Source organism: Dermochelys coriacea, chromosome 5, assembly GCF_009764565.3.
Source record: "Dermochelys coriacea isolate rDerCor1 chromosome 5, rDerCor1.pri.v4, whole genome shotgun sequence".
NCBI classification, from domain to species: Eukaryota; Metazoa; Chordata; order Testudines; family Dermochelyidae; genus Dermochelys; species Dermochelys coriacea.
In genome coordinates this window covers 98,685,287-98,699,620 of record NC_050072.1, presented here as the reverse complement: position 1 = coordinate 98,699,620, position 14,334 = coordinate 98,685,287, and positions in this window count along the sequence as shown.

Here is a 14,334-nt window from a genome sequence, read left to right as displayed (position 1 = left end):
AGAGGCCGTGCGTGTTGTCTCCATAATAATCCCAACCCCTTGTGGTCTCTGGAACTTGGGACTTGAATCTCCATGATCCTATTAATTTCATGGTGGAATATCAGCTTCCAACTGAGTACTAGGTATGAACAAAAGAAGCACAAGAGTTGGTCAGGTAGATTTAGTATGAAATATTGTAAGCACTGAGCTCTGTGAATGGAAATAAAAACTAGAAGTTGTAAGGGTGCTGTTGTTTGTGTTATGGCAACACAAGTATTTCCACTTGGGAGGAAAAACAATACACTTCTTGGGTCAAACCCTGAAGTCTTTAGTTAATACATCCATGACCATTATTGAAGTTGTTATCTGAAATCATAACCAGATTTTGATATTAATCTGCACTCATGGAATTCTTTCTAGAATTATATAAATGTATGCTTGCTTTTAGTTAACTAGAATCATTGCAAATTCATCTTTATTAGGAGGATTGCGCCTAATACTTAATTTACTTTAGTGATTTCAACTTCACAGCAAAGTCTCATCTCACTGTGTGCCAAATGGAAACCACACACATAAATTCTCCTGGACTGAGATAACGTAGCCTTACTAGGGCCAGGATTTTCTTTCAAATAAATGACAAAATTGGACATCCTCTCCCTCTCTCTTTCCAAAGAGCTCACATAAAGGCTGATTCAATTTTTTTAAAAACTGTCTAGATTTTTGCTTTGCATAACTGTCTGAAGTGTCTATATATTTTCATAACATACAAAATGTGTGTGTGTATGCATGTGTAAATTACGTATGCAATAATGCACTGGTTCATTATTTAACCTGGATTATTACTTTCACTCTCCGTTCATCATATTTTGTATGCTTAGTTAGGTGGTATTCTTTAACAGGACTATTTTTTGCTTTCTTTCAAGTGCAGAAAAGAGTATACTGCTCTGAGTAGTCAAAATTCAGCAATCTCTGCCTACATACTTAACTCTGAACTACCTTTCACCCTTCCCCTGCAGAAGTCCTTATTTATCATGTCTTTATCATGTCCCATGTCAGCCATTACAATTTCATCTTTTATGGTCTTCCTAATTTCCTGCTCACTAAACTTCAGGGGGTCCAGAATTCTGTGACCAGTCTACTCTTACACTCCAGGAGATATGACATTCTCACCCCTATCCTTTATCACCTGGACTGGATTTTTATTCATTTCAGAAGCCAATTCAAAATTGCCCTCTTGCTTCAAAACTGCCTATGAATTTACTGCACCCTACTACACTTCTCTGCCCTCTTCTCCTGCCAACTCTCTCCATTCTTCTAATCTTGATCTCCTATTTTGTATTTTTTCTGTGACTCTCAATGGTTGTGTGTCACCCTTTTACTTGTGCTTCCACATCTATCAGGAAGTATCTTATTTGGAGTCACTACCTTTCTTCAGACCTCATCTCAAATCCTCCACAGGCTTGGTTCCTTGGTTCACTTTTTCTGGTCATTTATTCCTCAGGCCAATTAAAGACTGAATTGTAAATGAAGCAACCTCCTTAGTTCCTGATTGAAGGGAATATCTTATTGTGACCCTAACAACATCCCAATGCAAGAAGGCAAGGGTCTCATGGTATCTGATAGGGAGTTTCAGCTTCACCCCAATTTGTTAATATCATAACCATAATGTGTCATGTAAGGTATAATTGGAAAACTAATAATGCATTGATCATTAATATTATTGTGCGGTATATGTATGGTAAATGCCCAAGAGACCATACAAATATGAAGTAAATATGGAAATAAACTGTGCTTACCAGACAAGACTGGGGAGTGCGTAAACCATTTTATCTCAAAGGATAGGCCAATGCCTCCAGCCAGGTGTCATTGGAATCAATTAGCAATCACATCAAGTGGCCATTTATTTGCATCGGAGAGGGCCTGAACAGATCAATTTGCATTTTAGCTAACACTAGTGGGGGAAGAAACCAGCATGGAACTTTGTTCACCACCAGAATCCATGTCTCCTTCCTCACAGTTTGAATGAACTTTACTTTGGGGAGGAGAGGGGAGGGTGCCGGGATCTTCAGGAGAGTCCATTTCAAAGCTTCACTGGACTATAAAGGAGAGAGGCAAAGAACTGCAAGTTATCTTTCACCTAAGAACACAAAAGAACCGAGCACTTTGGATTTTGTGAAAGATCCTGACCAAAAGGGTGGTCAGCCATCTTGCTGGAAGGTTGTGTGGTAAGAATGTTACCTTGAACCAGGATTGCAGTTTTGTTAAGTGTTAGTCTCTAGAAAGTGTTTTTCACTTTTAGTTGCTTCCCCAATGATCCCCATATCCTTCATTGGATTGAGTAGCATTTCCTGTTTCATGCTGACATCTCTCCATTCATCCCTGTACATTGTTAGCTTGCTCTGACTATACAATCAAAGCTCTTAGCTTACGGTGTATTATCCTATATACAGTTCTGTGGAGTATTTTGAGATACTTTCCATGAAACTATTTACAAAAAAAATCTAATAATATATTCCACAACTTTCTCTGGCTATTTTTCCTTGGTGATAACAAATATATTTGGAGAAAAAATCTTTTAAACCTTGTAATTGTGACAGTATCTTATTACATTTACTCAATACACTTATCTCATAGGTAGACTGTACAGAAAGGGAGAGTGAAAAAGTTTCTACAGAATCTAATTCAGAGAAAGTAGGGAAATCTGTGTTGTAAAAATGACAACTATAAACAAAATGGAAGACATTGTGGGTGGCCCTGGAAAAATGTCAATAAAAATGAAATGCAAATATGGAATATTTTCAGAGACTAAAAGGCTTTGATCTGGGTGCAAAATTTTCAGGCCTGATCTACGCAGTGTAGCTATGTCAGTTAAGAGTATTAAAAAATCAATCTCTAACCCACTTAGTTATGCCACCAGATGCCCTAGAATAGGTGCAGATATACCTGCAAAAAGTCCTTTTGCTGGCATAGCTTATTTTGCAGTGGGAATTGGTATAAACTGAACAGGTAAAAGCACCCGTTTACTAGTATATTCTGTGATTCCTATAGAAGGGGTTGTTGGTATAAATATACCAGAAAACACTTTCTATTTTAGAGTAGGCCTTAATATGAAAGTAGTCCCATTGATATCAATGTGAATGCTCACCTGCTTAAAATATTTTGCTAGATCAGGACCTGTAAGCCACTTAATTTTTTTTTGGAAGTATAATAATTTTCTAGCAATGGTATATAGCATTACAGTAATGGGATGATTCAAATGTTTAAAGTTATGTACATGCTTCATGTTATTTGATAAAGGAAAGATAGTGCCATGCATAGTCACTGACTCCATGGTTGCTCAGGGGCTCAAGCACTCATGCAGAAAAAATAAGGGTGCTCAGACCCATGGAGCTACCCAGGACTGCTGCTCTGGTGGCCTTGGGGCTAGCCACCAATCAGCTATTCAATGGCTGGCCCTAGCTCCCAGCAGCTCTTCAGTGGCTTCCCTGCTGATCAGCTGTTGAGTGGGGCTGCCCGCTACTCACCCTTCTTTGCTCCCTCCCCCACTCACTGCCCTTAAGGCAGGAGGGGGCAGAAAGTAGCAAGCAGTGAGCGGGAGGTGCTCAGGGGAGGGGGTATCAAGGGAGGGAGCCGGGGCAGGAAGAGATGGAGTGGGGGCAGGGCCTCGGGGATTTTGCTGGATTTTGTTACAAATTTGAAGTTCTATCGAAATTCATAAAGACTTCAAATTTTTTAGATTGAAGTAGGGCCCAATTTTAAGTAAATGTGGGCCAGCTTAGTTTGTTTACACTGTGCTAAATTTATGATTTTTGCATGGTTGGAATGTAAACCAAGAAAAAATCCTGGCCAACCTTCAGGTTTTTAGGTAAACTCAACTAGAGATCATACTAGTGTTATTCATCTTTGTTAGTCTATTAAAAATGCAACTTGCCTATTGCAAGTTCAATGTTATCACTGCGATGGCATTTGCATCATAAGGGTATAATGCAAACCCCATCACCCAGAAAAGCTCATATTCAAGGACCCCACCCCCGTAACAGAATGTAGTTCAGGGTCAGATTCAGGTTTGCTCTTTGCTGTTGTTAACCAAACCAAATCTCCAGCTTCCCCAACCCCTAATATATAACCATTTACATCTTTAAAGTTTAAAGGTATGACAGACTAGAGTCAGGCCTGGATTAAGACAATGCAGGCCTCTATGCACACCATAGTGTGGATTTCCCCCTGCCACAGATGTGCCCATGTGCCCTGCTCTGGTAGTTTCAGGAGGCCTCCCTTCTCTCCCAAAGAGGAAGGGGCAAAGGTGTGAGATCCCCTTACTGACTTGATAATCACAGGTCTCCAGTCTTGCCCTCATCCTGAGAGGCAGGACTGTCAGCAGGGGAATTCCCCCATCATTTACCCCACCAGTGAGGATGCATATGCATGGGTGTGTAGCCTGGGCTTGCTTCACTCATCTTCTGTCCAAAGCCCTCTGGAGGGATGCGGTTGGCTTGTCCGCTCAGAGCAGTGGGTCTTGGCGTTAATGCTCAATTTAAGTGATTGGGGCAGGTCACATCTCTTAGAGCTGCTGTTTTAGGCAGTCAACAGACCCAAGGCATGTCTATGCTGGAAGTGAAGGTGTGATTGTAGTACAGGTAGGCATATCTATGGCAGCTTTAGTCTAGTCTAAATAGCATCAGTAACATTAGTACTGTAGACGTAGTGGTGCAGGCTTTGGCACAGACTAACAAACACAGTATGTACCTAGTGGGCTTGTACTTTGGATGCTACTTTTGTGCTACCTATGCTGCTATTGTTACTCATGCTAGCTAGACTAAAGCTAGCATAAATAGGCTTGCCTGTATTACACTCATATAGTCAGCTGCCATGTAGACATAGCCTCTGGCAGAGGTCATTGCCTCCATGACACATTTTCAATCTTTTTTTCAAAACCCGGGGGCTAGAACTCTGCTTTTAAAAAAAAAATAAAAAAACCCCCGGAAGATAGAGCTAAGATTCTGACTTTGTGACATGACTCCAGCACCTGGGCTTTGAACACCAACCCATCACAGACCTGCCTCAGTCAAGCCCTGACTATAGGAACTTGTATGGCGTGACAGGAAGGATGGGATTTGGGTGTCACTATGAAAATTTTTACTTTTCTTTCCAAGGTATACTTTTTCTGCATTGCTATCTTGGCTGTCTGGATTTAACTGCCATATAAATGACTTAGAGTGTGTGTTTAATATCTGTCTATAAATGATTTTCAAGTGCATTTTACCTTTCATGCCATAATAGTTTGATAGTTCTTAATTGTTTTGAATGTATACTGTGGTTTTTAGTGTTGAACTATTTTCACATATCTTGTCTCTGTGAATGCATTAAACTCCAACCAGTGAGTGCTTTCTCTCTATATAAATGTCAGCTATTTGTAGCTGGAATGTCAAGGCTGAAACTCTCTGAATTTATTAGTACAATGGTGCTGAAGGGGGAATGAAACAGTTTTCTGTGTAACCAGAGAAACTGTTATATAGCAGGTACATGGAATAAGTGTTTGATTTTGTTTTGCTGTGTGATTAACCCTTTGTGATCTAAGTGATTAGCAGCCCAATACTGCTCCCAAAAAGATCAGTTGAGTTTTTAATCATTGACTGCAGTGGGGGCAGGAGGGTCTCTAAATGTTTTGGAAACACTATGTGGACCTGAGCAGGGAAGGGCCTTCTTTTAAAAGTGGGTTCTTCTCTTGCATTCCACTCTGATCGCCACCTCACAAACACCTCACATCACCCTGGATAATGAGCTATCATAGCATTCAACATCATTTGGCTTCAAGTTAGATGGGAAGCAAGGTATGGGGCTAAACATTCATGACTGAGCATCTGAAAAAATGTGCATGCAGTCATTGCACTCACAAAAAGCTGGTTCTAATGGCCACATTTTAAATAGTAGTTGGGTGCCTTGTTATCCAATTTGGTCACACAAACTGCCTACCACTATTTTGCCTCCACATAAAGGTTTGTATACAATGCCCAGTACCTCCAACTATACTTATTACTTCAGGTTCTTCGTCTACATGACACAATCTGTCCTATTAACACAAAGTTCCAAGGTATAATAACTAATGTTTTGCTTGCACAGTTATAACTTATACCCAGCAAGGGCCTAATTCAAAGGCTGTTGGAGTCTAGGGAGATTGTCCCAGGTGTATCTGTGGGCTTTAGTCTGGGGCCCAATAAATGTAGACTGAACCTCAAGCAGACTTAACATTACTGGTAATTGTGGTCAGCAGCTTAAAACCTGCATCTCACTAATAATAAACATTTATTTCAAGAGTTTGCTACTTGACAAAAAACAAATACTATCTGTGTTACAATCTGGCAGTTCTGAACAGTTACAATAATACATCTGAGCAGTTACATATGCTATTCTTCTCATTACTACGGTAGCTAATAAAATTGGAACTGTCAGAAAATTCCAATGGAAACAATCTTGACTAACAATAAAATTTAAAAAAACCCAACTTCAAAGAACTCTTACCTTCCAACTAGCACTAGTGAATATCCTTCTACATGTATATGGGAAAACTAAGGTGCAGAGGGGTAACATGACATTCCAGAAGTCTTTCTCAAAGCCACATAAAGCCTGGAATACAAATAAAGGGTTTATTCTACCCTTGAAACCTCTTGATCCTGAGCTGCCTGGGGGCTGGAGCGTAGTTTAATATATTTAAACCTCTCATAAGCTAAACTAGGTAAGGCACGCTTAGTTTACCTACAGAGGGGGAAAAAAAGAGAAGTGAATAATTGTCACTTGAAAGCAATCCCCGCTTTGAGCCCCTCTGATCAGACCAGTATCCCTTGTTGTTGTCTAGATACCAGCTCTTCACTGCATCTCTTCCTAGGGCCTGTGTATCAGACTCCTGCCTACGGATTATTTTGTTAAATTCAGATGTGCTAACATGATCTGAAACAGGGCAACTCCCACTTTCCAAATCAGTTTTCTCCAATTACCTACCCACTTTGAAGACTGGGGCTGTGGTGCACTCTAAGTCCTTATCTACATTTGAAATGATGGGTAGGGTACATGTAGCTATATGCAGCCTGCCTTTGACTGTAGCATCCACTTTCATGGTGATGTGCAGCTACATGTAGTGAGGAAAAGCTGTGGCTGGGGGAAGAGGGGAGAGAGGAAGCGGAGCACTACACGGCTAGCTTTAGCAGTGTACATGTGGCGTGTAGAGAGCACAGTTTGGTGTATATACCCCAGGGTTCAGATGTGTAGGGTGTTCTACTCTACTCACCTACACCATGGCTCATCCTCAATATTTCTATTTAAATGCATGCTAGCTGGGCGTGAGGAGTCTGTACTCTATTTTTCCTGCAAGTGTAGATTTACCGTAAGAGATGGGGCTGCTGAGTATACAAAGCTATTCATCATCATTAACAACTCTGTCTTTTTAAATGCTGTCTTTTTAAATGACGCTGGTGGAGGAGTGGAGGGGGAGCTCACTTTTATGGACACCCAGCCAGCCAGTTGGCTATAGAGTCCCTCTTGGTGGCTGTTCTCTGCTTGCTTTACCTGTAAAGGGTTAACAAGCCCACAGGTAAAAGGAAAGGAGTGGGCACCTGATCAAAAGAGCCAATGGGAGGGCTAGAACTGTTTAAAATTGGGAGAAAACTTCCTTTTGTGTGTGTATTGTTGTTCTCCAGGAAAGAGAAATCTGTCTGCATAAACTCTTTGGCAACTGTTTGCAAATAGCAAATGTGTTAGCAGGATCAGGATAAAGTTTGTGAATGATTTGGGACTAGAAAAAGAAAAGCAATATTATTCATTTAATTTATTTGCTGTGAATATTTCAACCAGTTCAAAGTTTACAGATGGATAAAAGCCTCCCCCCGCCACACACACCCCAGAAATGATGGAACAATTCAGGTCCACACCAGCTTGTGTGACAAACTGACTATGTAATAGCATGAATTGAGAATTTGCTAGTGACACCTATTGATGGAAAAAAGAAATGGACAGACTTCTTATTAAAACAAATGCAAAATTTGCTTGTTCCAACAGGCATTCTCTAGAGTCACCAAGTGAAATTAGGTCATTTGAATGGTGCTTCAGAAAGGAATCAGAGAAGAATAATGACTGTTAGATTGTTTAATTATGTGAAATTAAATCTGCACATATGTGAATTTATGTCTGAATGTTTTTACTTAGGATTCATTTTAGATAAATGAGTTTACTTTCAAATGTCACCATATCATGCACATTTTAAAAAAGCCCATTTAAATATAATATAAGAAGTTCAGCATACAATGGATATTCACACTGGTATTGGAAAAGTGCTTTTCAGCAGGCATTAGCACTCTTCTGGAATTCTTTTCCTGCATAGTGTGTCTTAGACTATTTACCGTTACTGAGGACCTGGTTCTGTATTTGTTTACCCTTGATTTTTTAAAAAAGCAAGTTTTCAGAAAATTCTAGGATAAGCCTTCTTCTTAAAATCCCAAGGAAAGGCTAATAGGGACATGGCTTGTTTTGTTATAGTGTTCACAATTGTAGCTTAATGATTACATTAGAAAACCAACAGGAGTGTAAGTATTAGCACTCAAAGATCTTCATCAATATATAATATCATGACTCTGTACCTTTTCTATACATGGTTCTGTTTCCATATAATTGTTACAGTGAGCGTAAAAACTGAATTGATTTGTTTAAAATTGTTTCCAAATATCATTTTGGAGAGAGAATTCTAGAAATAAGGACACTTGCTGGGAGTCCTTTCCCTAATTATAAATGCTCATTTTGGTGGCGAAACTAAAAATACTGCCTTTTTTTAAACTTGAAGCTACCTTTTGTGAGTGGTGTTTGGCAGAGATGAGAGGTTAAAGGTGGTCACGACATTTTCTGTTCTCAGATTTTCCCTGCAATAACATCTTTACCAAGCAGGTGGCAGCACAAAACTCAATTGAAGGACATGCTCTACTTAGACTCAAAAGATGGCTCTTTCAGTTAAAAAACATCCTCGTCAAGAAGGCAAGTAAAAAGGGGAAATAAAATCTCACTATATAACAAATGGAGAAAGGGAGAATTTGAAAGCAGATATAAATTAGCAGTTCTGAAATGGAAGATTGTAAGGGAAGCTAACAAGCAATGAAAAATATAGCCCATAGGGCTAAGTTTAATGAGGAATTCTGTAACTATATCTGGGAGGGAGAGAGAAATTAAAAGAATTTTATGGTTGCAAAAAACAAGGGCCCACAGGTTAGAAAATGCCTGAATCATTTCCATGTAATTTACACCCAGTTTCTGTGAGACCCTGCTAGAAACCCTGTTTGACTATCCCCATTTACAATTTTAAGATCAGTTAACTATTTTAAATAATTTGATCTGTTCGATATTCTAATAAAAAAAATAGAAGGCATGTGGCACTAAGTCAAATCATAATATACTGAGATTTTTGTTAACAGTTGTCTTTGTAAACCAAACTTGTAATCTCAGAAAAAGATATATCAACTTTGTTTATTTTCCATAAAACCATGGGTGATTGGCATTAATCATGCTACCATCATTTAATTCTTCACTAAATAATGCCATACTTCATGCTGGCTGGAAATTTTTGTCATAATGAAAATGTATTTTTGATAATCAAATTCAAAATAATTTTACAATATTTTGTTTAGAAAAATAAGCATAGTAAAGTGTTGATAACGCTGATATCCTGTTTAAACATTTTCAGAATGGAATAGTTTTATTTTGAAACAATTTTCCTCGGACAATTTTTCAATACTTTTGGGTGCAAGTTATCTGGCCCTGAAGATTTAGAAGTGTTTAACTTGAGGCTGTTAAATAGAAACTCCTACTTAATTACTGTTGGACTAGAAAAGTCCATCATCACGATAACCTGTGACTGTGTGATTCAGTTTCTTCCCAAATACAGAACAGACATATTTATGGAAAACTTTGGCCTTTTCTGCATCATTACTGACAATTTCACCGCCTCTATCTAATCATGGACCTATGCCATTGCTAAGGGTGGTTTTTGGTTTTTTTACATATGTAAGCATCTCTGGGACTGGATGCCAAAGTGGAAGACCTATAACTATGTATTGTTGGTAGAATTCAAAAAGTTTATTGATTTGCAATGAATGACACTTTCATTTTAATATTTTATTAATTATTAATTTATCGTAACTGTGTGTAGTTCATTTCATGTTTGTAATAGGAAGAGTCAAAATGTCAATGAGGCTTACTTAAACCTGAAATATTTAGGACAGCATTAATAGATATTACTGTAGAACCTTAGAGTTATGAACACCAGAGTTACAAACTGACCAGTCAATTGTGCACTTCCAGTTCCAAATAAGGTGTGTAATCAGGCAGCAACAGAGGACTCTCCCTCCCCCTGCCCCCGCAAAGGCAAATACAGTACAGTGTTGTGGTAAATGTAAACTACTTAAAAAAAAAAAAAAGGAAAGCAGCATTTTTCTTCTGCATAGTAAAGTTTCAAAGCTGTATTAAGTCAATGTTCAGTTGTAAACTTTTGAAAGAACAACCATTCAGAGTTATGAACATTTCAGACTGATGAATAACCTCCATTCCTGAGGTGTTCGTAACTCTGAGGTTCTACTGTAAATAGATAATTTGGTTTTAAAAAGTGCTTGGCACTAGGCAAGACAAAAAGAAAGACTTAGTTCTGTCCTGAGTAGCTGAAATCATAAACAACCAAAAATCAGACACATAACACACTGCATCACTCACAGGATGACTATGTTAGAAACAAGCATTTTATTTTTTTAATTTAATGGTTGTTTGCCAGTGGTCTTACTGGTGTGAATTATCAATGTTAGGCTTTGTAGAAGAAATTAATAGCAAGGAGGGCTCTAAATTTGGTACTGCTGTTCTAACCAAAGTGTAAAATTCAATGCAGCTTTACATATGGAATTGCAACCAGCTTCTTCATAATGAAGTATTCTATCTTTGCTCCTTGAAGTCTTTATACCACGATTTGAGGACTTCAATAGCTCAGACATAGGTGAGGCTTTTCATAGGAGTGGGTGGATGAGATTCTGTGGCCTGTGTTGCGCAGGAGGTCAGACTAGATGATCAGAATGGTCCCTTCTGACCTTAGTATCTATGAATCTTGCTCTGTCAGGTCAATGACACTGTACATATTTCTCAACATAAATATGCTCCATATTTAACTGCTAAAATTATAATTAATTATAGCAGTTATTAATGAAAGTATCTGCAATCATGAGTCTTTAAAAACATTATAGTTGTATCATGTCCAAAATTCATCTTGGCATAAGGGATTTTCACAAGACTGGAACTCTCTGGTGTAGTTACACATTTTATAACCAGTATTTATAGACGACAATGCTTCATTCACAAATGTTATGTTCTAGCATTCTCTTAATAAAGACCTGCAAATCTGTGGACCATGGACTATGTTTGCAGATGGATGAGGAGCCAAATTTTATATCTAGAACCCTGCAAATCTGTGGATATCTGCTTTATATCCGTGGACCGTGTTTGTGGATCTCAGATTGGTTGCAGATGAGAGTTAGGTCAGAGTTCTGTTCCTCCTGCTTTATGGCTTTGGGTAACTTGTTTCATTTCTGTGTCTTGATTTGCATATTAGACAAGGCCCTGTAAAAGCTATGTATTGCTATGAACAAGTCTTTGTTCATAGTGAGAGAAATGGAAAAAGCAAATAGAATTTTTGTTCTGCAATTATTTTGTTTCAAATTTACTCAGTTTAATATGCAAAGTTGCTACCAGTTAAAGTGATATTTAAAAAGAAATGCTTGATTATCTTGACAGTGTTCCTTTAGCATATTAGGTGATGTCTCCATGAGTAGATAAGTGTAATCAAAGCACTTGACAAGATTTCTTACTTTTTTTATACTGAAATTACTTTTGTTAATTTTTTTGTACTTGTACAAAGGCACTCTTTATTTTCAGATTCTTGAAAGAACTGTGAAATGCATTAGAAGTTTGGTTCTAATGTGCATCTGTATCATTAGACAGTGTAGTAGACAAGCTCTGCTTTGCTTTCGTCAAATTATGTGAGCTTTGGTATAAGGTTATGTAAAAGTTTTACATTGTCGTTGCCTAAAGTGGCTTTCTGTTTGAATGCTGCATCTTTCTATTTAAAGGTTGTATAAATTAGGCATCAGTGAATTAGAGAGCATTTTATACACAGTATCAGGATGGAAATTAGGAAAAGGACAAGAGAAACACTTAACATTAAAGCCAGTGAGAATCACCAGATAAAAAGATCCCTTATTTATCTTTCTAACCATTCACAGTTTGGTATTGAGAGGAGGTTCTGGAACTTCTGGATTCTAAACACAATCAGACTGAGCTGATATGGAAATTGAAAAAAACCTCTTAAGTAACTGAAAGCCATGTGCATGTTGACCCATGCCTGCTTGGTGTGGTGTTCTGTTCCCCTCTAGTTGTATCTAGCCCAGCTAGAGAGTGATGAGTATGCTACAGCCTTATGTAAAAAGCATAATTTCTAGCTCATGCAGTAGAAGCTCATACACTAAGCTTAACAGCTCCTAGGTTCAATCCCGCCAGCTGATGATCGGGGTCTATCAGTATTACACATGCAGAAAAGTTTTTTGGGGTGTGAATTTAAACTGATAGTTATGCTGGTATTCCAATATAAGTGTCCACACAGGGGATTGTACTAATATAATTATAGCTGTAAAACATCCAGTATAGACAAGACTTAAGTGCGTATTCTTGTCTAAGCCTACAAGTTGTACCACTTTAATTAAACTGGTATCATTAAATCAGTACAAATCCTAGTGTGGGTACAGTTTTACCATTGTAAAGTTGCCTAGAACAGCATAGCTTATTCCTCTTCCCTTATGGGAATGCTAGTGTAAAGGAACAATCTGTACATCAGTATAACTGTGCCCACGCTAGCAGTTTGTACTGGTGTAATTATATTGCTTTCAAAAACAAACCCACACTTATAATAGAAATAGTTACACTGGCACCCAAATTATTTGTTAAAGCCTAACAGTCAGACAGCCAGACCCTTAGCTGATATAAATGGGCAGAATTGAAGTCAGTGAAGCTGCTCTGACTCATGATAGGCTTTGGATCTGACCAGAGACTAGAATTAGAAATGTATGTGTCACCCTCAAGAGTTTAATATCAGTGTAACTGCTGATATTTCAAGGTAAAAGGATTAGAAAAACATTAGGTTTGATTATGAAAATCTTGACTCCCACAGATCATATTTTGAAGCTACTGAAGTTTAAGATCAAGTTGCTCTAGTCTTCCTGTGGACATATGCTTTTAATTAACAAAGCTGAAAAGTTCTATATTAATCCTAACAGAAACAGGTGCCCTTAAACAAATCCATAAAAGGGGTAAAGATCAAATGTTGTAAACACATCTTTCATCTTCAATTCTGATGTATTTATCATTTATTTTCTCCAAGCGCATACTTATATTTCCACTCACACATTCATATAAACACGTGCTACCAAGGAAGAGGTAAGTACCACCTGACTCAGCTACATCACAAACCTTTTCATGGAGCTGCTCATGTTTGTCTCCACACCCTCTCTTGAGGCAGTAGAATCATGAGGTAAAATTTGCCTTTGGCCTGTCTCCCTGCTTGCAATAAGTGTGGTGGTGATAATGGGGTGGGATGGGGAAAATAGATGAACAGTTGCTGTGTCCTACCCACCAAACGTGAAAGGGAAGGGGTTACTGACTCCTGGCTCCACTGAAAGAAGGCTTCTTAGTTCATCCTGATCTGAAAATACAAGGACCTCCCTACCTTACAGTTTCCTTGATTTCTCCTGAGCTATCTTGCTTCCTTCAGTTACAAAAAATGGAACCTGTTTTCCATCAGAAGCTGCATTTTGAAAGGAATGAAAGTAAATCTCATTGTTTTTGATTTGACTCATATTAGTCGAGCTTTTGTTTTATTTTTGTCTCAATTGTTAGGGTTTGAATAAGGTCACTACTGCTTTTACTCTCTCTGATTGTTTTGGAGGGTCTGCTCTTCTAGAAGGTAGAAGAACATCACCAGAGAAATCAATTCTTATTAAGAACAAATGTATAAATAGCACTGCTGAGAACATAACAGAGGCTCTCTGTTTCATTTGTCATAAAGACTGAATCTCTGTCTTTGTAGTGAACAAAATTAAGTTCTTGCAATCAATGAAGATTACATGGAAAGTGAATAACTGCAAGCCGCCTGAGGGGAAGTGGGAGACAGCCTTTTAAGTGTTTAATACAGCTGAGTGAACAGTGGTGAAAAAATTCTGCAAATGTTCATTTGAATTCAAAAGTTAATCTTGATTTGACTGTGCTCATGTTACTTTCCATGGATGCTTGAGT